Source organism: Cyprinodon tularosa, unplaced genomic scaffold (genome assembly GCF_016077235.1).
Source record: "Cyprinodon tularosa strain WSP-4 unplaced genomic scaffold, ASM1607723v1 ctg97, whole genome shotgun sequence".
Classification (NCBI taxonomy): Eukaryota; Metazoa; Chordata; class Actinopteri; order Cyprinodontiformes; family Cyprinodontidae; genus Cyprinodon; species Cyprinodon tularosa.
The window spans coordinates 19,081-41,900 of NW_024039751.1; the positions used below are offsets into that span (position 1 = coordinate 19,081).

Here is a 22,820-nt window from a genome sequence, read left to right on the forward strand (position 1 = left end):
CCCCCCTCAAGGGCGGATTCCAGACGCCCTCAGAATAGTCCATGAAAAAACAACAAACAAAAAAACAACCCACCCAGGGTGGGCGGAGGGGGCACTAGGCAAGGAGGGCAAGAAACAAAGTCCTGAACAAAAAACGATCCGCTTAAGGCGGACGAAAACAACAAAAGTCTCTGAGAGTTTAAAAGGTAGAGTCTCAGGTGGCCGGCCGTGGGACCGGCAACGAGGCAGTGTCTCAGGTGGCCAGCCGTGGGACCGGCAGCGAGGCAGAGTCTCAGGTGGCCGGCCGTGAGGTCGGCGGCGAGGCAGAGGTTCAGGTGGCCGGCCGAGGGGCCGAAGACGTGGCAGAGGTTCTGGAGGCCGTCCACAGGGTCGGAGGCGAAGCTGACGTTCTGGAGGCCGGCCACGGGGCCGTAGGCGAAGCTGACGCTCTGGAAGCCGGCGGCGGGGCCGTAGGCGAAGCAGAGTCTTAGGAGGATGTCCTCTCCGTTGCTGCTGAGTCCTCGGAGGAGGATGACGCCCCAATTTCAACAGGTAGCCCCAAGGGCAGTGGCGGCTGGCCAGTAGGGGGCGCTTGGGCGCCGCCCCCTTTAAATTGTTTAGATAATAAATGATTTCTGAACTGCAAAATACTTAGAAATATATTTATTCCTACTGTGTGTCGAATAGAAATGTTAAATTTATTAAAATAGTAAATACATAATTCTATTTAATTGCTCACATTGTACACACTTCCTATCCTGCAGGGCGCCGTTCTAATGAGAGTGTATGTAGGCGCATCAACTTGTGGCAAGCAGGTGATCTGAGGCTGACTTTTAATTGGTTATTTAAGGTTTTCAGCAGGGCGCAGCGCTCTGCGTCCCGGACACACCCATTCTGTTGTGTCATTACTAGTAGAGTGTCAGTACTGGCTAATTTTTTTTTAAAACATTGTGGGATTGGACAATCCCCGATTTGACTCATTAGCGCAGCAGCAGCTGCAGTTCGTTAGGTCGATTCACGTTTACGTTTGCAAAGTGGAGTAGTTTCAAAATGAGAGAAAATTCTGTTTTGTCTTTACAAAAAAATGCTTTTACAAAGCGTTCACTTGAAGAAAAAAACAGGATAAAGGAGCTTGGACCGGATCGTCCCAATTTACAAATTCAGCAGCAGGCAAGTGATCGTGGACGATCCTACATGCGGGCTTTTTCCAGCTCTTCTTACGACAAGCGGAGTTGGCTAGCTGGATGTGATGTAAGCAATGCCTTTTACTGCTTTCTGTGTTTGCTATTTCAAAGTTCTGGCACGGAGGCAATGTGGACAACAACTGGGGTAAGAGACTTAAAACATCTTTCAGAAAAATGCAAACGGCACGAAAACAGCCGCAGCCACCTAGACAATGCAATGAAGCTAAGTTTTTGGGGGAAACTTAGCATTGCTCAACAGCTAGATGAAGGCTACAGGATTGCTGTTAGAAGGCAAAATGAAGAGGTGACAAAAAATCGGCACATCCTTTCTAGAATAATAGACTGTGTTAAGTTTTGTGGAGCCTTTGAGCTGGCCTTGCGTGGTCATGACGAAAGTAAGAGCTCTGAAAATCCCGGGATCTTTCGTGGGTTGGTTGCTTTTGTTGCTTCTCTTGATGGAGTACTAAAAGAGCACCTTGAGAATGCTACTGTGTTTAAGGGAACTTCGAAAACTGTGCAGAATGAGCTACTGGACTGTATGTTCTCTGTTCTGAAGGAGCATATAATCAAAGAAGCACAGAGCAGTGATTTTCTTTCAAGCCAGCTTGTGCTTGTACTACGCTATATCGATGCCAAAAACACTGTGCAGGAAAGGTTTTTTGAGTTTATCCCTCTGCAGTCAGCTACAGCTGATTCCATTGCTACAGCCCTAAAAGAACGTCTTGCAACTATTCTTCCTGAGGCTCAAAAGGCTAAGCTAATCTGTCAGGCATATGATGGAGCCAGCGTGATGCAAGGTGCCACTGCAGGTGTTCAAAAGAAGATACAAGATGTGTACCCAAATGCCCACTACATCCATTGCTATGCTCATCAGCTCAATCTAATAATGCAGCAGGCTACTTCTCACATAACCAAAGTTAGAATTTTTTTTTCTAACCTTAGTGGATTTTCCAGCTTTTTTTCAAGATCATCCAAGCGCACAAGTGTTCTTGATAAAGTTGTGGCCCACAGACTACCAGCATCCAGCAATGTCAGATGGAACTTTCACAGCCGTGCCATCAATACTGTGTTTGAGCACAGAGAGGACCTCATCCGCTGTTTTGAAAGCATACAAGACTCTGGTGACTTTGACCCCATTACCGTCAGAGAGGCTGGAGCATTTGCCATGCTACTGGAGGATCAGGATTTTAAGTTCTTTCTGCAACTTTTCCACCATATCATGCCTCATGTGGACCTTCTCTATGCCAAACTCCAGAAGAAGGTCATAGATTCAGTCTGTATGCAGGAAAGCATCCAACAGTTCCAGCAGGACATTCAAAAGATCAGGTAATTGTTTAAATAGCTGATTTTTTTTCTTCTTCTTCGTTATTATAATATTGTAAGTATTTCTCTTTGGCAGAAATTCTCTCCACTCCATGGTTGGACAAAGCAGTGTTGGTAGTAGTCAGCCAGTGAAGAAGCGTCGGACACTCAGTGTAGAAGACCATGAAAGGATTGCTGCAGAGGTGAGTTGTTGTGGAAAATCACTGTTACACTGGTTTATAGTACTGTTATTTACAGAGGCGTGCACAGACATTTTGGGGGGCAGGTGCTCAGGAGGGGGGGCGGGGCACTTTTTAGCGCACGTGGAACACTTAATTATAAAAAACAATACATGCATGTTGAATGAAATTTGACTTTTATTTGTAACATTCTCTAAACATGAGTTTTCAATGGAAAAAAGTCACATCACCAACAGAACAGACTAAAGCGTATTTCTTTCATCTGGCTCATCTCCCTGTTTTCCCTCACCCATCTGTTCTCCCTCATCCTGGTCTTTTTCTGTCTCTGTGTCTTCCCTGAACTCTTCCTCATCTCCTGTCCTGGTAGATGTTGATGGTATAGAGCTTCCCTGCTGTGACTGGCTACAATATAATAATAATAACCATCATGACAATAATAATAATAATAATAATAATATAATAATAATAATAATAATAATACGGTAATAATAATAATAGCTTTAACAAATATGCCACATTAGTTTAAATAATGGGCTATTAGGGCAACATGACTGGAAGTCTTGTCACGTGGATATGACTTATGGTAGCCTACAAAATAATAGCTATTTTAATACCTGCTGCACAAACCACTTAAAAATAAAATGTGAACAGCTTTTAAGATTTTTCAATACGATTAACCCTCCTTTCTTGGCATTGTGCTGCAATTATTAAATCAATATACAATTAAGACAATAAAGAGACCAACATGTGTTAATTTATGTTGCCTAACAAAACCTATACAACAGAAAACGTTTCTGACTTTAATCTCAGAATTCCTACAGAATTCTGACTTTTTTATTGTCAGAATTCAGTCAATAAAAAAAACAAGTTTCAAAAGGGCATTTTCTTTGATAAAGGGCAAACTTCTTAGTGCTTTAGCGCCACCTAGTGTCTATGTATGCACGCCCCTGGTTATTTAATATATTAGGAAGATGTGCGTTGTAGTTAGAAATACCTTTAGTTGTGTCTATGCTGTGTAGGTATGTTGATGTAATGTTTGTCAGCAAGATATTTTATTATTTAAGTTGTACTGAAGTTTATGGGTAATGGGGAATAAAACATTTGGTTACTGAATTTTGTATAATCTTGTCCCACAAAAATGCTGTAACACATTTCATAACACAGCCTTAAAAAATGGCAGCAAACATTATTAAAATCAGTAAGTTTATAAATAAAATGTGTTCCTTCTTTCTATGACTTAATAGAAAGGACAAAATAACATTTCATATTTAGAATGAAAAATGTGATTATAAAATCATAATCTTCATGTTTGTCCTTCTCTCTTAAGGTCTGTGATATCATACTGGGACACACCAGGGAGCGCTTTTCTTTCACAAACCACCTTGTTAGTGCCACACTCCTGCAGGGGGACAGATTTGAAAAATACAACACAGCATTTCCTGAAGATGCACTGAGCAACACCTTAAAAGCCTATCCAGTGCTCAATCGAGGTAAGCTGAAGACAGAGCTTACTCTCATCTACAGCAAGGAAGAGTTCAAAGCCTGTTGTGGTGCTGTGGGCCTATTCCAGCTGTTTATGGAAAACAATCTAGAAGAAGTCTTTTCAGAAACTGTCACGCTCTTGAAGATCCTCATCACCACACCCATGACCACAGCAGAAGCTGAAAGGTGCTTTTCAACTCTGAAAAGAATCAAGACTTTTCTGAGAAACTCAATGACTCAGGACAGGCTGAATGCATTGGCCATGTTGTCCATGGAGAAAAGACTAGTCACAGAGATGACTGACTTTAACAAGAATGTAATTGAGAAATTTGCAGGGCAGAAGGAAAGGAGGGCAAAATTCATGTTCAAATAGTGCTATTTTTTAAGATTTGTTTTGTTTGTTTTTCAGTTTGTTTTGTGTGCGCCCCCCTCAGTTTTTTTAGCACCAGCCGCCACTGCCCAAGAGATACCCCGTCCCCTCTTCAGCGGCTCAGCAACAATCTCAGAGGGGACCGCGGCTCTGGAACAGGGTCCGAGGAGGCCGCCGACTGCGGCTCAGGAGCTGGAGCAGGAGGGGTCGCTGGCTGCGGCTCAGGAACAGGCTTTGAGGGGACCGCCGACTGCGGCTCAGGAACAGGCTCTGAGGGGACCGCCGACTGCGGCTCCGGATCAGGAACAGAGGAGCCCGCCGACTGCGGCTCCGGGTCAGGAACAGAGGAGCCCGCCGATTGCGGCTCCGGATCAGGAACAGAGGAGCCCGCCGATTGCGGCTCCGGATCAGGAACAGAGGAGCCCGCTGATTGCGGCTCCGGATCAGGAACAGAGGAGCCCGCCGATTGCGGCTCCGAATCAGGAACAGAGGAGCCCACCGTCTGCGGCTCCGGGTCAGGAACAGAGGAGCCCGCCGATTGCGGCTCTGGGTCAGGAACAGAGGAGCCCGCCGACAGTAGCCCCGAATCAGGAACAGGGGAGACCACCGACTGTGGCTCCACGCCAGGAACAGAGGAGACCACCGACTGTGGCTCCACGCCAGGAACAGGGGAGACCACCGACTGTGGCTCCACACCAGGAACAGGGGAGACCACCGACTGTGGCTCCAAATCCAGCATGGAAGAAACCGCCCATGGCGGCAAAGGTTCCGTCTCTGAAGAGGCTTGCGATGCTCGCGGAGGACTCTTGGTGGTCAGGGGCGCCTGCAGAAAAGTCCTAGGAGGCATAAAATCACATACCTCGAATTCAGACACCTCTTTAAAGTTCCGCTTAGGGGTCTCTGGACGGCACAGAGCTAACTCAGGGGTCTCTGGACGGCACAGAGCTGACTCAGGGGTTTCAAAATGGCACAGAGCTGACTCAGGGGTTTCAAAATGGCACAGAGCTGACTCAAGACGGCTCAGGGTTGGCTCAGGGGTCTTTAGACGGCTCAGAACTGGCTCAGGGGTCTCTAGACGGCTCAGAGCTGGTTCAGGGGTCTCTAGACGGCTCAGAGCTGGCTTACGGCGACGCCGTCTCTTACGTCGGGGTTCTTTAGAAGCTGGGCTAATGGGTTCAGAGACTGACTGTGGAACTGGAGTGCAAGTGGGTTCAGGTGTAGGTTTAGCTAAAAAGCTAACAGGCTTAGGAGTAGGACAACTGGTTCATGATAAGGTGACAAGAAGGGGAACAGATCATCTCTATCCCCGTAATAGAAGTTCCAGAGGTCTGACTCGTGGATTACGGGAGCTCTGACTGTTTGGGTTGTGACTTGTGGTTTGATTTTAAGTTTCTTAATGGAAGGTGCTAACTGACGATCATGTAAGTGGTGGCTGAACTGGACTGAACTGGGCAGAGACTGACTGAACAGGGCTGTACAGAGCTGTACTGGGCAGGACTGAGCTGGACTGGGCTGGACTAGACTAGACTGGACAAGACTGGACTGGGCAGATCTGGACTGAACTGGGCTCAGCTGGGTTGAACTGGTTTCCTAGACCTGGGTTTGAGTCTGTGATCATGATATAAGGCTGTGTGAATGAGCTCTTCCAGGGTTGCAGATTTATCTAAAGTGGCTAGTTTGTCCCTAATTTCTTTATTTAATGCCTTTATGTAGATGGTTTTAAGCATGGCATCACTCCAACCGGAAGCAGCGGCTCTGACCCGGAAGTCTTCTGAAAAATGTTCGACGGATCTATTACCTTGTTTAATGTTAGACAAACCATGAGACTCGACAGATTTACTGGAAAAAACTAGAGTGAATTCGTTAAAAAACTCTTCTAATGTACAGGTGATAGTTGATTCAGAAGGAAAACGGGTCTCTTTCCATTCACAGGCTTTACCAGATAAAAGTGAGAGAATAAAAACAATTTTTCTCTCATCGTCAGGGAAACTGGACGGATTTAGTTCAAAAAATAATTTGCACTGCCAGAGAAAACTTTTACATTCACTAGATTCGCCAGAAAATAGTGAGGGACGGAAATAAGGAAGTGACGGAACATATTCTGACCTTAGAAGTGGAACTGAAACCGGAAGTGACAGGCGGAATTCCGGAAGTGACGAGACTGGCTCCGCCCCTTGAGGCGGAGTTGACTCCGGAACCGGAAGTTGAGCTGGCGCCGTGTTAGCGTTTCTCACGTAGCCTGCTAATATCTGAAAAGTTTGTTCTTTTAACTCAGAACTGGTGTTTAACTCACGGAGGGTTGAGTAGTGTTCCTGGATCTGAACAGCTTGCTCCTTGATAAACCTCCGTGGGGTGTCTGCTGGGTTTTGTTTGTGGCCGGAGTGTTCTGTCATGATGGGTCTCTGAGTTTAAACCCACATGCAGAACACCACAGGAAACGGAGTAAAAGTTTAACAGTTTATTAAGAGGAGAACACAGAGTTATGGGTGAACAGGTTCTGGTACTGGTCCGGGACTGAAATCTCAGAGTAATCTGCAGAGATGAATAGTTTGGTTACCCAGGCAGCGATGATGATTTGTCAGGGGTTTGATTCTGGTTTGTACCTTGATGAGGTTCAGACTGATCGATGGAGAGAGGGAAACGGTTGGGTCCAGAGACTGAGGATTCAGCAGAGAGTTCAGCAGCAGCAGCGTCTAGCTTCAGGCTAACGAGGTTCAGACCTTGAGTTGATTTTCTAGTCCTCCCTTGAGAACTAGCTGAGGAATTCAGACTGAGAGTCTTCAGGTTTGGCTTCCTTGGGCAGGCAGGCAAGTTTCCAAGCACAAGCTCTTCCAGAGCTACAGACTTCAGTTGGGCTTTCCTGTGAGCAGAGAAAACAGAGGCTGGTTAGAATCTGGTTACTCTCTAGAGCAGACAGAGATTCTAAATGTTAACAGAGGCTCAGGTTCCGCTAACCAAAACTGGTCAACACTCCGGCGCCGAAGACAGGTCTGGCTGATGCTTATGTAGGAGGTCTCCTGATGGGCTGATGATCCTCAGGTGTGCTGGAGGCTCCTGCCCAGGAGACCCACAGCGCTCTCTGCTGGAGACAGGTGGCAGATCTCCAGATCCCAACAGTGCCCCAGATCTCAACAGAAAAAAACATAAAAACAGGGAGGGATCCTCGGCGCCCTCTGGAGGGCAAGTCTCTGGATCCCAACACTATCGAACTATGGCCATTGAAATCTCTACATCATATTACTTTTCCATCTAAATGCTTTATCATTTCCTCCTGCTTTATATTTTGGAGTATGGAAACTAGAAACAAAAACTCAAAGTGACCAACAGCTCTAAGGTGTAAATGACAGCTCTGCCTGTTTTTAGGTCGGTATTTTCATATTTTGTGATATCATAGGTAAATAAAGATGAGAAAAGAGGAAGAAGCAGTTATTCTTAGACAATGGCTCTGAGCTGTGAGTTAAATTGCACTTAATGAGACGACTTATTTTTGAAAACATTAGATAGACTTCCTCTTCACAGAGCAAAAAGGATAGAGATTCCTTTAAATAACACATCTATTAACAGAGAAGGCTGCCACTTATTTTGCTGCTGATCAACTGATCTGAACAGATCAACTGGTTTGAAAACTGAACCGTTTTTGTTTTAAAAGCAACATTTCTGGTAAGTCTACATTCCTGACTCTGATTATTTAAAAAATACTTCAACTTGCTTTGATATTTATATGTAAATAATTACGGTCAATATGAAGCTTTTTGCTATGAGTTAAATATCTAATTTTAGACCTACTGTTATAAATGAGCTAAAAAAATTTTTAGAGTCTGAATCTGATGGCAGCTCTGTCTGAGAACCTGCTGACAGTCAACATGTTACTGAGTGTCTTCTTTCTTCCAGGTGAGCTGTTTGTTCACTTCCTCTTTTAAAGACAATAAATTAATCATTTCTATTCTGAAATATTAGATGTTGACCTTGTTTAAAGGCTCAACATGTAAAAAGCTAAAGCTGAACTGGAGTTTGTCGAGCATGAAGTTTCTCTGCAGACAGATTTTGCTCCACATCATGTTCATCATTCGTCTGTTTCTACAGGTACTTTGGCTGATTGTATAAAATCAGGCGTCAGAATCACTACACCGAAAAATATCAAAGCTCTGAGTGGATCTTGTTTGGAAATCCCATGCAGCTTTAATACAGAAAATGAATTATTTAACAGCAGCAAACCTATCTATGGAGTTTGGATGAAGCAAAAAATTAATGGCGATCCAAGTCCTGTTATTTTCCACAGCAGTGGGTCAGTTAAAACCTATCCATTGAATATTACTGGAAACCTGAGAGAGAAAAACTGCACCACTCTGTTTCCTGATGTAAAGACCAGTTATACAGGCAGATACTTCTTCAGGGTTGAGAACGAGAAGTTTAAAGCAACAGCCTGTAAAGATCCTCTAAATATAACAGTTAAAGGTAAGAGAGCTTCAGTATTAGCGTTTTGTGAAAGTAATGTTCAGAAAAAAATTAACTCTGTTTTTACCTTTTAGTTTTTTTTGGGGGGGGGGGGGGGGCATTTGATAAAAATTGTCACTTCATTTTTGCCTGCGAGTTAGGTCTAGCCTCGATCAATGCCCCAGGCCCTAGAACTGGCGGGCCAATCACAAGGCAAAGATTTGTTTTGAATTTTTGGATGCAAAGTGGGCGGGGTTTTGAGGGCATGACGACAAAGCTGCACGACGCTGGAGAAAGCACAAGCAAGATGGCAACAACTATTGAACAGTAGCATGCACTGCGGCTCCACTGAAAGTTAAAAGTTCTCTTTTCTGTTGCTGTTGTTCCATAAAAGTACATCTTAAGATCATTTGAGGCGAGAATATTATACTTTAAAGTGTCACTATATGATCCATTTACAGAATTAAAGAGTAATTTAAAAAACTATATCCAAAGTTGAGAGCACCGCGGCAACCAGCGGAGCTCTGAGGTTAACGGCAGCCAGGGCTAACCACAGCCTGTCTGCAGCAGCCCTCTCTCTGTATAGTTGTGTGTGAAGGACCACTGGCTCTGATCGCGATTTTTGACTCAGCTTTGGAATCAGTTTTGGAAGGATTAAACTTGGGGTTTTCGTTGAAACGTGAGCAGGAAGGGGCTCTACACTCATTCATTTTTGAGAAGGACGTATTCGCCGTTTTACCAACAGGCTGTTTGTTTACACTCCCCCACCAGCTTTCTGTCGCGCTTCCTACGTCACAGTCAATTACGCTCACTGGTCTGAGCGTTGGCTATTAGGCACAGACATGGTTTGAAAAACAATGGGTTGTTTTCATCAAAAAATCTTCTGATGTCTTATTCATCGGGGCCAGACTAAATGACACATTTAATCTCACATTTAGTCTGGTTTATCAGGCAAAAATTTAAATAAAGGAAATAAAAAGATGTTTTGAGTATGAATGAAGGGACAATTTTTTTTTTTTTTTTATAAAAATGTGACATGAGTGACAGAGTTTTATTGGGGGAAGCTGTTGTCTATTGGTTCTTTGAAGCTTATGCTTTCACACCTTTTTCTTTAGCTGGAAAGAACTTTTGCGATCTATGTCTGGACACAAAGTTGGTTTAATTGGTAAAATGTTTGTCTGATCTAAACTCCCAGATTCTCCTTGGAGTCCCAGCATTAATATCTCTGTTGGTGATCTGAAGGAGCATCAGTCTGTCACTATAAGCTGCTCAGCTGTGACTCCCTGTCCACACTCACCTCCTGAACTGTCAGCACGTCATGGTTCAGCTGTTTCTGATCAATAAAGTTAATGTGTGTCCCATTTTCCTCAGATGCTCCTAAAGACACCTCAGCATCCATCAGTCCATCAGGTTTGGTGTCAGCAGGTAGCTGGGTGGAGCTGAGCTGCTCCAGCAGAGCCAAGCCTCCTGCCAGCTTCACCTGGTTCAGGAACAGCACAGAAGGAGCCAAAAAAGTAGCTACAGGGGAATTTTACAGCTTAAGAGTCCCTGAGAAAGGAGAGTATTACTGTGAGGCTACAAATGATCTGGGGAATCAGAGATCATCTGTGATTCTACTTAATACTGAAGGTACATTTCAACTCTTGGTTTTTAATTAATCCACATTTATATGCCTAAATAGTTAAATGTATCTAATCTAAGGGCCTTTTGTGTTAAACAAAGAATACAGTTCAAAAGTTGAGTCGTTGAACTGAATCATTCATTTATCAAGTATTTTAGGCTGAACATATTTCAATTTTGACCAATCACTGAGTCTCAGTTGCTCTCTCAGTGTTTCATGTTTATTTATTTATTTTTGTACATCTACGTCTATCAAACCTTTTTATAATCCATTACCAGGAGTCAGTCTCTATGCTATATTGAAGATCCTGGGAATAATAATGTTCTGCAGTGCAGTCTGCATCTTTCAGAGGTGAGACTCATTTTTCTGATTTGATTCTTTGAGCTGTAGATCTGCTGCTCTCTGCTACATGTTTGTTCACGTTATTTTTTATTCTTTTAGCTGGTTTAGATTATCCAACAAACACGCAAAGAAGGTAAGCTTGTTTATATTCAATGTGCAAAATTGATAACAATATATGTGACAGGAATTGTCACCTTTTATTACAGTATCTATTCTTTCATTTAATCTTATACTGATTGTAAAAGCCAATTTATCATTGTTAACAAAGCAAAAGATAACTTTTGATTTCTTTGAAGCAATAATTTTAATGTATGGTTGTTAAACTTGATATTCGACTTGAAGAGAAGCTAAAAATGAATCATCAAAACAAAATCAACATGTTTCTTGACTGTCTAATGTCCACATGAGCTGATTCACTGCTGCTGTTTGAAAGATAGTGTTTCAATATTTATTGAAGGAATTCTGAGGAAAACCAGAGAGACTAAAGATAATTTAGACTGACAATAATTCTTCATTGGCTAATTTTCACAGGACACAGAAGAAACAGATGATGTCAACAGAGTGACGGAGGTTCAGGCATTATGAACCTCAAGGGGACAATGAGGAGGTCTATTCCACAGTCAAAGGGTCTCCGTTCTTCATCCATCAATCCAATTAAACTTCAAGGTTACAGCAGGAACTGGTGTCTGTCTGCAGCCGTCATCAGGCCAGAGGAGGAGGCCCACCTGGACAGCTCACCAGTTCATCACAGGACCAACCATTGGGTCATGAAGTCATTAATTATTGCTTTATGTTAATTTTGGCTGTGCATGTGTTAGAATATAAAATGCAATAATTTAGTGGACCATACAGTAAATTGCTGTAAATAATGCTTAATTAGCAGAACTAGCATTACGTTTTTAAACGTTTTGATAGTTTTACCTGATATGGGAATTTTAAAAATGCCTAATGTAAAACCTTTCAATAGATTATTTCCAAAGAAAGCTTAAATTATATTACAGACTTAGAAAGGGGCCGCATCACCGTAACATTAATTAAATATGACGAGAAAAATTCAACCCAGGTTCCATGTTTCTCAAACAGTGCTTCATGTACCACAGGAGGTACTCAAGGTCAACCTCTTAAATGTTAAGAGCTCAAGTGTTCATCAGGTGAATGTTTTTAAAATTTAGAATATAGTTTATTGAAACAAAGCTTGAGATCCTTTCCCTGTTTATCAGCCTTTGCATGTTTTTAGATTTGGTCTTCACTTCTCTGCTTCTATTCCATCATGACTCTCTGCAGTCAGGTTTTACTCATATATTTTTTAAACTGACTTTTCTGTCTCCTTTTGTTCTCTGATATGTTTGTCTTTAATAGATACATAGTTGAAGGCGATTCTAAACAAATGAGCTTTTAACTTTGACCTAAAATAACTCAGGCTTTCAGCAGTTTTACAGTCTTCTGGAAGTTTGTTCTGGACAAGTGAAGCATAGGAACTAAATGCTTCTTCTCCATGTTTGGTTCTAGTTCTTGGTGAACAGAGTAGGATGGAATAATCAACTTTGCATCAATTTGACTGTATGATCTGGTGAATTGTAAAGTGCTTGAGATGACATGTGTTGTGAATTGGCGCTATATATAAATAAACTGAATTAAAAGACCTGAGTGGTCTGAGAGGTTGATACACTGACAACAAATCTTATGTATTGAGGTGCTGATCCGTTCATTGATTTAATGCAGAGGTCACGGGTTAGCAGACCGCGGTCCAGATCACGACCCACCTGCTGGCTAATCCAGACCCAACTTAAATTTAAAAAATTTATAAATTACCACATGTTGTCCGATGACAGTGTCTCTTCTGCCCTCAGTTAGTGTATCTAACGTAACTTAGACAGTGAGCTAAACACATATGGTTCCAGCAATGAAGAGACACGATTCCTTTTCTCTGTCTTTACTGAAGACCATGTTAATTTGTGAAAAGATTATGATCTGCCAAGAGTCCAAACGAAGAAATGAGTAGAGAGGTGGATGAACACGTTACACCTCCAGAGCTGGATCATAGAAAAAACTGCAGGTCGTTTAGTTTCTGATTACTACCGTTGGCCACCAGAGGGCAGCGTTTTACACAAACTTCACACACAAGAAAAACATCATACAAATGACAAAACTGACCTCTGGGGAAGAATAATAGAACAAGTTTTTACCAAAAATTAACCTTAAGCAAGAATTGTCTTTCACTTATAATGAGGGACAGAATTCTCCCCGTCTGGCATCCTCACGATGTCATAACTCAAGATTTCTAAAGAACAGCAAATAAATCTTAGAACAAATAGCGTGAACATCTCTAAGCATTGTCATTACGCACCAGTAACACAACTTCACTTATAGGTCACAAGAAATGTTTGTGTTCTCCCTTACGGCATATTTTCACCTCTAGCTTTCTGACCCACCCATCCTCGCTGGGGAAAGTCTTTGTGATTAGTCCAAGTGGCCAGTTGTTTCTGTGCTCTGATCCCTCTTTGAGCAGGACTACATCTCCTGGTTGTAGATTCGGTTTCACTACTTTCCACTTGCGGCGATGTTGGAGTCCAGTAATGTACTCTTTTCGCCATCGGCTCCAGAAGACATTGGCCAAGTGCTGCACACGTCTCCATTGTGCTCTGAATAGGTCATGGCTTTCAAACCTACCAGGTGGTATTGGAGGAGTGCCAACCTTTTGGGTGAGCAACATGGCAGGTGTAAGGATGACTGGGTTTTCCGGATCTGTAGAAACTGTTGTTAGTGGCCGTGCATTTACTATTGCAGTCACTTCAGCCATGAATATCACTAACACCTCATGTGTAAGTTTAGCATTTTTTATGCTGATGAAGGTTCTCAGTCATCCAGGTCATAGTCATTCCGTAAAAATTCAAAAAATATCTACTGGACTTGGTTTTCAAGATTTGAATTTAGCATTTTTGTGTTCCAGAAGCATTGCATCAAGAATACGGCATGTGACTCCTATCATTCTCTCCCAGGAGCCTGCCATATGGGATGCATGTGGGGGGTTAAACAGCCAGTGACAGTGATTGTATTTTAAGAAGGAGTCAATTTTGGGGTTGTGACATCCACTCTTGTCTATTTGTAGCTCTCTGCACGCACTTACAAAGTTGGTGCCACAATCAGACCTGAGCTGTTTGGCAGCACCTCTTATTGCGAAGAAGCGACGCAAAGCATTGATCAATGATGAAGTGTCCATTGATTCAATTACTTCGATATGTATGGCACGAGTACTCATACATGTAAAGATGACTGCCCATCTTTTTGCATCTGCCTGACCTCCACGTGTTTTCCTGACTGTAACAGGCCAAGGACCAAATACATCAAGGCCTACGTGCGTGAAGGGAGGGTCGGTGGATAGTCTATCCTGGGGAAGCTCAGCCATGATTTGTTCTTGCTGTTTTCCTCTCAATTTACGGCATGTGACACAGTTAAATATTAAACTGCTAACTGCCCTTTTTCCCCCTACAACCCAAAAGCCTGCAGCTCTGACTGCTCCTTCAGTGAAATGTCTGCCCTGGTGGCTTACAGTCTCATGACAATGTCTGATTATGAGCTGAGCAAGGTGGTGTTTAGCAGGAATGAGCATGGGGTGTGTTTCATCCGACATTAACTGTGCTCTTTTTAGCCTACCACCCACTCTAAGGACCCCATCTGTGTCAATAAATGGGCTTAGTTTACTGAGTGGACTAGACTGTTTGATAGACTCACCTCGTATGATGCACTGTATGTCCTCTGAGTAGAGCTCTCTCTGAACAGTACGGACGATTGTGACCTTGGCATGGTGAAGCTGCCTTTCATCCAGATGTTTATTGCATTTGTGCCATCCATGACATGCAGTATCTGGGATGTGACGGAAGGATTTAGCAATGTGCTGAAGTCTAGCAATGGCTCTTAGTAACAGGCTCCAGCTCGAGAACCTCTCAAAACGTGTGCTTCCAAGCACAGCTTTTGACTGAATGTAACACAGGTAGTTATTACTGGCCGTATTTCAGTGTCAACCTCTGGGTTAACAAGATCAAATGGCTGTTCATGTGGTGAGCTTTGACGGTAATCTGTTAGAAAGGCAGGCCCACTGAGCCAAGTGGACAGGGAGAGCTGCTCAGCAGGTAATGTACGTGTGGCATGGTCAGCTGGGTTTAAATGAGTGGGCACATAATGCCACTGATGTGGACCTGTTCACTTCCTGTTTGGATTAACTGAGTGTGCAGCTGTTCAGAGGAACTCCATCTGAAGTTAAGTTATTTTCTCTGTGATATCTCTGTATCTAAGTAACTCTAACTGACTACTTTAAAACATAGCACCATCTGCTGCACTTTTCTACTGAGCACTTGTCAGTTTCACACGGTTTTATTTCTGATAGCAAGGAGTAGCTAGCCTAGGCTAGCACTAGCTTAGCATTGCTATGGCTTCTCTCTCTCCCTCCCTTGACTCTTTTCCAACTCTTCCTTCTTCCTCTCCTCTCTCCTGCTCTCTGTGTCAGATGTTCAGTTATTCCTCTGCCTCCTTTAGTGATAATGGGATGTGTAATAAGTGTAGTATTGTTGTAGCTTTGGAGGCAAGGGTGTCAGAGTTAGAATCCAGGCTTCAGTCTGTTGAACATCCAGGAGTTAAAGTAAGCCCCCCACATAGCTGTCCTCCAAAAGTGCCTGAGCAGCCAGGCGATTGGGTAACTGTACGCAGAAAGTGTAGTCGTGGATCTCTGCCCACTGGTCACCACCAACCCTTCACGTTTCTAACCGGTTTTCCCCACTCAGTGACACACCCACTGAGAAGCCCACTCTGGTGATTGGCAGCTCCATAGTCAGAAACGTGGCATTAGAGACACCAGGGACCATAGTCAAATGTTTGCCGGGGGCCAGAACGGGCGACATCAAATCCTACCTGAAACTACTGGCTAAGGATAAGGTTAAATACAGTAAGATTGTTATTCACGCTGGTGGTAATGACACCCGGTTACGCCGATCGGAGGTCACTAAAATTAGTGTTGCTTCGGTGTGTAAGTTTGCCAAAAAAATGTTGGACTCCGTAATTTTCTCTGGTCCCCTCCCTGATCTGACCAGTGATGACATGTTTAGCCGCATGTCGTCATTCAACCGCTGGTTGTCTAGGTGGTGTCCTGAAAACAACGTGGGCTACATTAATAATTGGCAATCCTTTTGGGGAAAGCCTAGTCTGATTAGGAGAGACGGCATCCATCCCACTTTGGATGGTGCAGCTCTTCTTTCTAGGAATCTGGCCACATTTATTAGTCCTCCAAAACCCTGACCACCCAGGGTGCAGCCCAGGAAGCAGAGTTGTAGTTTAACACACATCTCTGCAGCTTCTCTACTGTTACCCACTCTTTACTCCATCCAGACAGTGTCTTGCCCACGACCAAAATCTAATAAATTAGCAAAGATTCCCAAAGGAGTAAATCATGATAATCTAATTAAAATCAAAATAACTCCAATTGGGGAAAAAGTTAAAACAATTAAATGCGGTCTGTTTAACATAAGATCGCTTTCCTCTAAAAGTCTGCTAGTTAATGACTTGATTTGTGATAATCACATTGACTTGTTTTGCCTTACAGAAACCTGGCTGCAGCAAGAGGATTATGTGAGCATAAATGAGGCAACTCCTTCAAGCTATTTAAATTTTCACATACCCAGAAGTTCTGGGCGAGGAGGAGGAGTAGCAACAATCTTCCAGTCTGACTAACTGATTACTCCCAAAACAATTAATACCTACAACTCTTTTGAACATTTAACCCTTAATTTCCCTGATCCAAATTTCAAGGCAAGAAAACCTCTTCTTTTTGTAACTTTGTATCGTCCACCAGGTCCTTACTCTGAATTTTTAGATGAGTTTTCAGAGTTCCTTTCTGATTTGGTATTAAATACTGACAGGGTCATCATAGTGGGAGATTTTAACATCCATGCTGACATTGAAGGCGATAGCTTAAGAGCAGCCTTTAATGCTATCTTAGACACTATTGGCTTTGTTCAAAATGTGAATAGTCCCACACATTCTCATCTTCATACTTTGGATCTTGTGCTGACATACGGCATAGAATGTGAAGAAATAACAGTATTTCCTCACAACCCTGTCCTCTCTGACCACTTTCTAATAACCTTCAGGATTACTTTAACAGAGTTCTCCTCCCCCAAAAGAAGGTTCAATTTTAGTAGATCTTTATCAGATAGTGCAGTTATAAATTTTAAAGAATCTGCTTCACTTTCTCTCTCCTCTGTGTCGCTGAGCAGTGCTGCAGAGTGCAAAAGCATAGCTTATTCCCCTTCACAGGTTGATGATTTTGTTGATGGGGTTGCTAGTTCTCTGCGTATTGCCTTAGACAACGCAGCTCCTTTGAAAATGAAAACCAAAAATAGAAAGCTTGCTCCTTGGTTTAATGCAGAGCTGCGTACTTTGAAGCAAAATGCTAGGAAACTGGAGAGAAAATATCGCTCCACAGGCCTGCGGGAGTCCTTCCAAGTCTGGAAAAATGGTTTACTGCTGTATAAGAGGACCCTTTGTAAAGCAAGAGCAGCATACTTCTCCTCATTAATAGAGGAGAATAAGAATAATCCTAGATTTCTTTTTAATACAGTTGCCAAACTCACCCAGAGCCATAGCTCTGTTGAACCGTCCATTCCACCTGCTCTTAGCAGCAATGATTTTATGGGATTCTTTATAAATAAGATTGATCTTATTAAAAATAAGATCATAAGCACTCCTCTATCCGCGATTGTACCTGAGGTAGTCATGGAATCTGAACCGGGTTTAGACTGCTTTGATCCAGTTGAACTTTCTGAATTAGCAAAATTATTGTCTTCATCTAAGCCTTCAACTTGTATGTTAGATCCAGTTCCAACCAGGTTATTTAAGGAGGTATTCCCTTTGATCTCCTCCTCCATTTTAGATGTGATTAATCTATCTCTGTTACAGGGATATGTACCTAAAGCTTTTAAGGTTGCTGTAATTAAACCTCTGCTTAAGAAACCGTCTCTTGACCCAGATGACTTGGTCAATTATAGACCTATATCCAATCTTCCTTTCTTATCCAAAATTCTTGAGAAAGTAGTTGCCAAACAAGTGTGCGGTCACTTACACCATAATGAACTTTTTGAAGAGTTTCAGTCTGGCTTTAGAGCTCATCATAGCACTGAAACAGCTCTGGTGAAAGTCACTAATGATATTCTCATGGCCTCAGATAATGGACTTGTATCTGTGCTCGTCCTGTTGGATCTTAGTGCTGCATTTGATACAGTTGACCATAATATTATTTTAGAAAGACTTGAATATTTTGTTGGAATTAAAGGAACAGCACTAGACTGGTTTAAATCTTATCTATCTGATCGAATTCAGTTTGTTCATGTTAATGATAGATCTTCAACACGCTCAAAGGTTACCTGTGGAGTACCACAGGGATCAGTGCTAGGACCAATTCTCTTTACTTTATACATGCTCCTAATTGGTAGAGTTATTAGACAGCATGGGATTAATTTCCACTGTTATGCTGATGATACCCAGCTATATCTGTCTATAAATCCAGATGAAGCTAACCCATTACATAGATTACAGGCATGTCTTGAAGACATAAAAACCTGGATGACTCTTAACTTTCTGCTTCTGAATGCAGACAAAACAGATGTTATAGTCTTTGGACCAGAGTCTCTGAAAAAGAAACTGATTAGCCAGTCACTTCATTTGGATGGGATTAAACTGATTTCAGATAATAAAGTAAAAAATCTTGGTGTTATTTTTGATCAGGACCTGCCATTTAAATCCCATATCAAAGAGGTTTCTAGAACTTCCTTCTTTCATCTGAGGAACATTGCAAAAATTAGAAATATCCTGTCCAGGGGTGATGCTGAGAAACTAGTCAATGCATTTGTTACTTCAAGGCTGGAATATTGTAATTCTTTACTATCAGGAAGTCCACAAACTGTAGTTAAAAGCCTTCAGCTGATTCAAAATGCTGCAGCCAGAGTTCTGATGAAAATGAAAAAGAGAGATCATATCTCGCCTATCCTGGCTTCTCTTCATTGGCTTCCTGTTAAATCAAGAATATAAAGCCTTAAATGGCCAAGCTCCGCAGAGATCTGATTGTTCCTTATGTTCCTAACAGAGCACTTCGCTCTCAATCTGCAGGTTTACTAGTGGTTCCTAGAATTTCTAAAAGTAGAATGGGAGGCAGATCTTTTAGTTATCAGGCTCCTCTCCTGTGGAACCAACTACCAGTTTTAGTCCGTGAGGCAGAAACCCTGTCTAATTTTAAGGCTAGACTTAAAACTTTCCTTTTTGATAACGCTTATAGTTAGAGTGGCTCAGGTTATCCTGAGCTATCTCTATATTTATACTGCTATAGGCTTAGACTGCTGGAGGACATAGGGACCCCCATTTCATCATTCTGCTTCATTCTCTCTCTGTTCTCCTATTCTGCAGAATCTGTTAGTTCAATCTCTAACCTTCTGCTCTCTCTGCTTTTCCTCAGAGTAGCTTTGCCTCGTCTGTTCCTGTTTGGCTGTGACGTCATCCTGGAAAGAAACTTCAGCTGTGCTGCTTCCATCAACACCCTTGTTTATAGATGTTGGAGATCGGCCTGTTTTACAGTGTGGTCCTGTTTCTCTGACCGTGACTGAGTGGATGTGCTCTCTTCGTCCTCTGGCATTGGAGCTGCCTTGGAGCTTGTCTGCCTGGCTGTGTGTTTCGTGGACGGGGCCGCCTTTTACAGCTGCTTTTTGTATCTCTGCTTCTGTCTCCTTGAACCCCAGTCGGCCTCGGCAGATGGCCGCTCACACTGAGCCTGGTTCTGCTGGAGGTTTCTTCCTGTTAAAACGGAGTTTTTCCTCTCCACTGTCGCTACAAGCATGCTTAGTGTGAGGGATTGTATTTGAGTCAATGAGTCAATGCAATCAACTGGTTTTCCTTAGATAGAAAACTTTGTATCAATTTGACTGTATGATCTGGTTGAACTGTAAAGTGCCTTGAGATGACATGTGTTGTGAATTTGGCGCTATATAAATAAACTGAATTGAAATTTAATTGAATTGAATGTGCTCTTGTAGAACGTCTGATGCGCTCCACGCGGTTGTGCACATAAACATAAAATCGTCTCTTCTCATTGAATATGTAACCCAGCACTACTTTGGAGTCTGTGAAAAAGTTTACTTTATCCATTGTGATGTCTAGCTCCTCCAGGGCTAGCTCAGCAACCTCTACAGCCAGCACCGCTGCACAGAGTTCCAGCCTTGGTATGGTGATGTCTGGTTTTGGAGCGAGTCTTGCTTTACCAAGGAGGAAGCCAACTTTCCTGCAACCATCTACAGCTGTGAGCTTGAGGTAGGCAATGGCACCAACAACTTTCGTGGAGGCATCACAGAACACAATTAGCTCCTTTGTTTGTGCTGCAAACAAGGGGATTGAAGTGTACATTCTGGGGATCTCAAGTTGTTGCAAATGTTTTAGAGAGTCTTTCCATTTTTGCCATTGTTCTTGTTTCTCCTTTGGTAGGTCAGTGTCCCAGTCACTGACATCAGATGAAATGTCTCTTAGGATGGCTCTGCCTTCTATAATGACAGGCACTGCAAAGCCAAGGGGATCGTACACGCTATTAATTACTGATAGCACTCCCCGTTTGGTGTAGGGCTTTTCGCTGATGGTCACCTGAAACTTGAACCGATCAGTGGACAGGTCCCAGCCCAAGCCTAAACTGCGCTGTATAGGAGGTGAGGTTTGTCCTAGCTCAAGCCCCTGCATGCCACTTGCAAGATCTTCATTTGGGAAAGCGTTTGTAATAGTAGGACTGTTAGATGAGATTTTGTGCAAGCGTATGTTAGACTGAGCAAGCATTTCTTGAGCCCTACTGAACACATCAATGGCCGTGTCTGGGGAGGAGAATGACTTTAGTCCATTGTAGTGAATTAGTGTGCACCAATGATTAAAGTTATATACACAACATCTTTCACATTGAATATAGGGCTTACTTTAAAGGTCTAACCGTTTGAGCATCAGCATGGAAAATGCTGAGCTGTGTTTGAGAGACCCTGCACTTACAGATCTGAGTACAGCTTTACAGATAAGGCTTGTTAATTAGGTGGAAAGAATTCTAAGTGCAGCTGTGCAGATGTAGGCTTTTATTGAAAGTAAGCAGAAATAATTCTAAGTGCAGCTTTGCAGATGCAGGCCTTTAATGAAGGGAAAAATTCTGAGCACAGCAAAATGCAGATGGCTAAGCCAAAGATCATTAATGCCTCAGAAGCTGCAGGAAGTCAAAGTAAGGCCTGTTTAAAAGGCATTTGGAAAATGAGGGGTGCAGGAGTGCACAGCTTAGCTAAACTAATTGTGATAAATGGAGTTGTTGTCTTTAACACACACATACCGAGCAGTACTGGGTACAGTAAATGTGATGTTTTACTGAAACTTTAAACACCCTAGTTTGATGTGAAAGTTATACTCATGACTCACTGGAAGAGAACTTTGTTTCGAAACATTAATAACTAAGACTGTGTTCTCCCCTGAAACATTAATAACAAAGACTGTGATGTATTAATGGCAATATATGTTATCATGACCTACAAGAAATGTAACCATGATCTGTAATAAAGGGTTTTTGAATAAATATATAAAAAATATGTTTTGAAAAGGACTTTCCTCCGGTAGAATAAAATTAATTAGACTTAACGGAAGAAAATGCATCTAAAATGGTGAAAAGAAAAGGAGGAGCTTGGGGGAGGAGCCCCCAACAGCCCGAAATGTATAAAAGGGAAGCTGTTTCATTGTATTGTCAGTTGTTCTCCGGAGATCAGCTCAGTGTGGATGCTCTGTGTTTTGCAATAAAACACTCTGGACTTGGAAACCGTGACTCCTGCCTGTTTTTTAGATTTTTGGCTGAAGACTTTTCTGCTTTTTGAGAACTTTGAATTTTTATAAAACTTAGTTCCAATTTTTAAGTCGTTAAGAAGAGAAAATACACGACACCATCATCTACATAAAAGTGACGTTCAATGAATTGTCTAACATCACTACCATACTCACTCTCCCCCTCTATTGCTGTCCTTTTCAGCCCATAAATGGCAACTGATGGTGACGGGCAGTTACCAAATACGTGGACACGCATCCTGAATTCCTGCACTTCTCCATCAATATCGTGGTTTTTGAACCACTGCATATGGGTCAGACCGGAAACGCATGAGCACACCCACAAGACTGTTGTTCAGATTTGGCCCTTTTAGCAAAACATCATTGAGGGACACATTGTCACATTGAGCGCTTGAATCGAACACTATTCTGATTTTACCCGGCTTTTGTGGGTGGTATATGCCGAAGCTATGGAGATACCAGCACTCTTGCCCGGGGGTTAGAGGAGGAGCAGGCTCTGCATAGCCCTTCCTAAAGATTTTCTCCATGAACTCCACATAATGTTCTTTCATTTCAGTCTTCCTTTTTAGTGTTTTACGTAGTGACATGAGACGAGTGAGGGCTTGTTCCCTATTATTGGGCAGGCGCTGTCGGGGGGAACGAAATGGGAGTGGGGCTACCCAGTTATTCCCATCATCTTTTGCAAACTCGTTATGCATAATGTTTAGAAATGATGCATCCTCCACTGAAAGAGCAACTTTGTCATCTTCCGTTGTATGTATGAAAAGGTGTTTACCTAGTTCTTCATGTGCATTGTCGAGGGAGGAGCCTTTTTCTGTATATTTCTCTTTGCCACAGATTGTGTTCTTACAAGGAGTAAGAAAGCTGGGCCGCCCATTGTTCAGAACATTTGTTTTGAAAGTGTTTACCGTGGGCTTATGGGCACCTGAAAGGCAAACATCACCTACAATTACCCAACCTAAGTCAAGAAGTTGAGCCTAAGGTGCATCGTTAGGGCCATTTACCTGACTGCGCACCTTATG

The 22,820-nt window shown here is 42.6% G+C and overlaps 1 pseudogene; it reads left to right on the top strand.

Moving 5' to 3' along the window:
* The first annotated feature begins 1,173 nt into the window (after positions 1 to 1,173).
* On the top strand, positions 1,174 to 11,704 carry LOC119776929 (annotated as a pseudogene).
* The last annotated feature ends 11,116 nt before the right edge of the window (positions 11,705 to 22,820 follow it).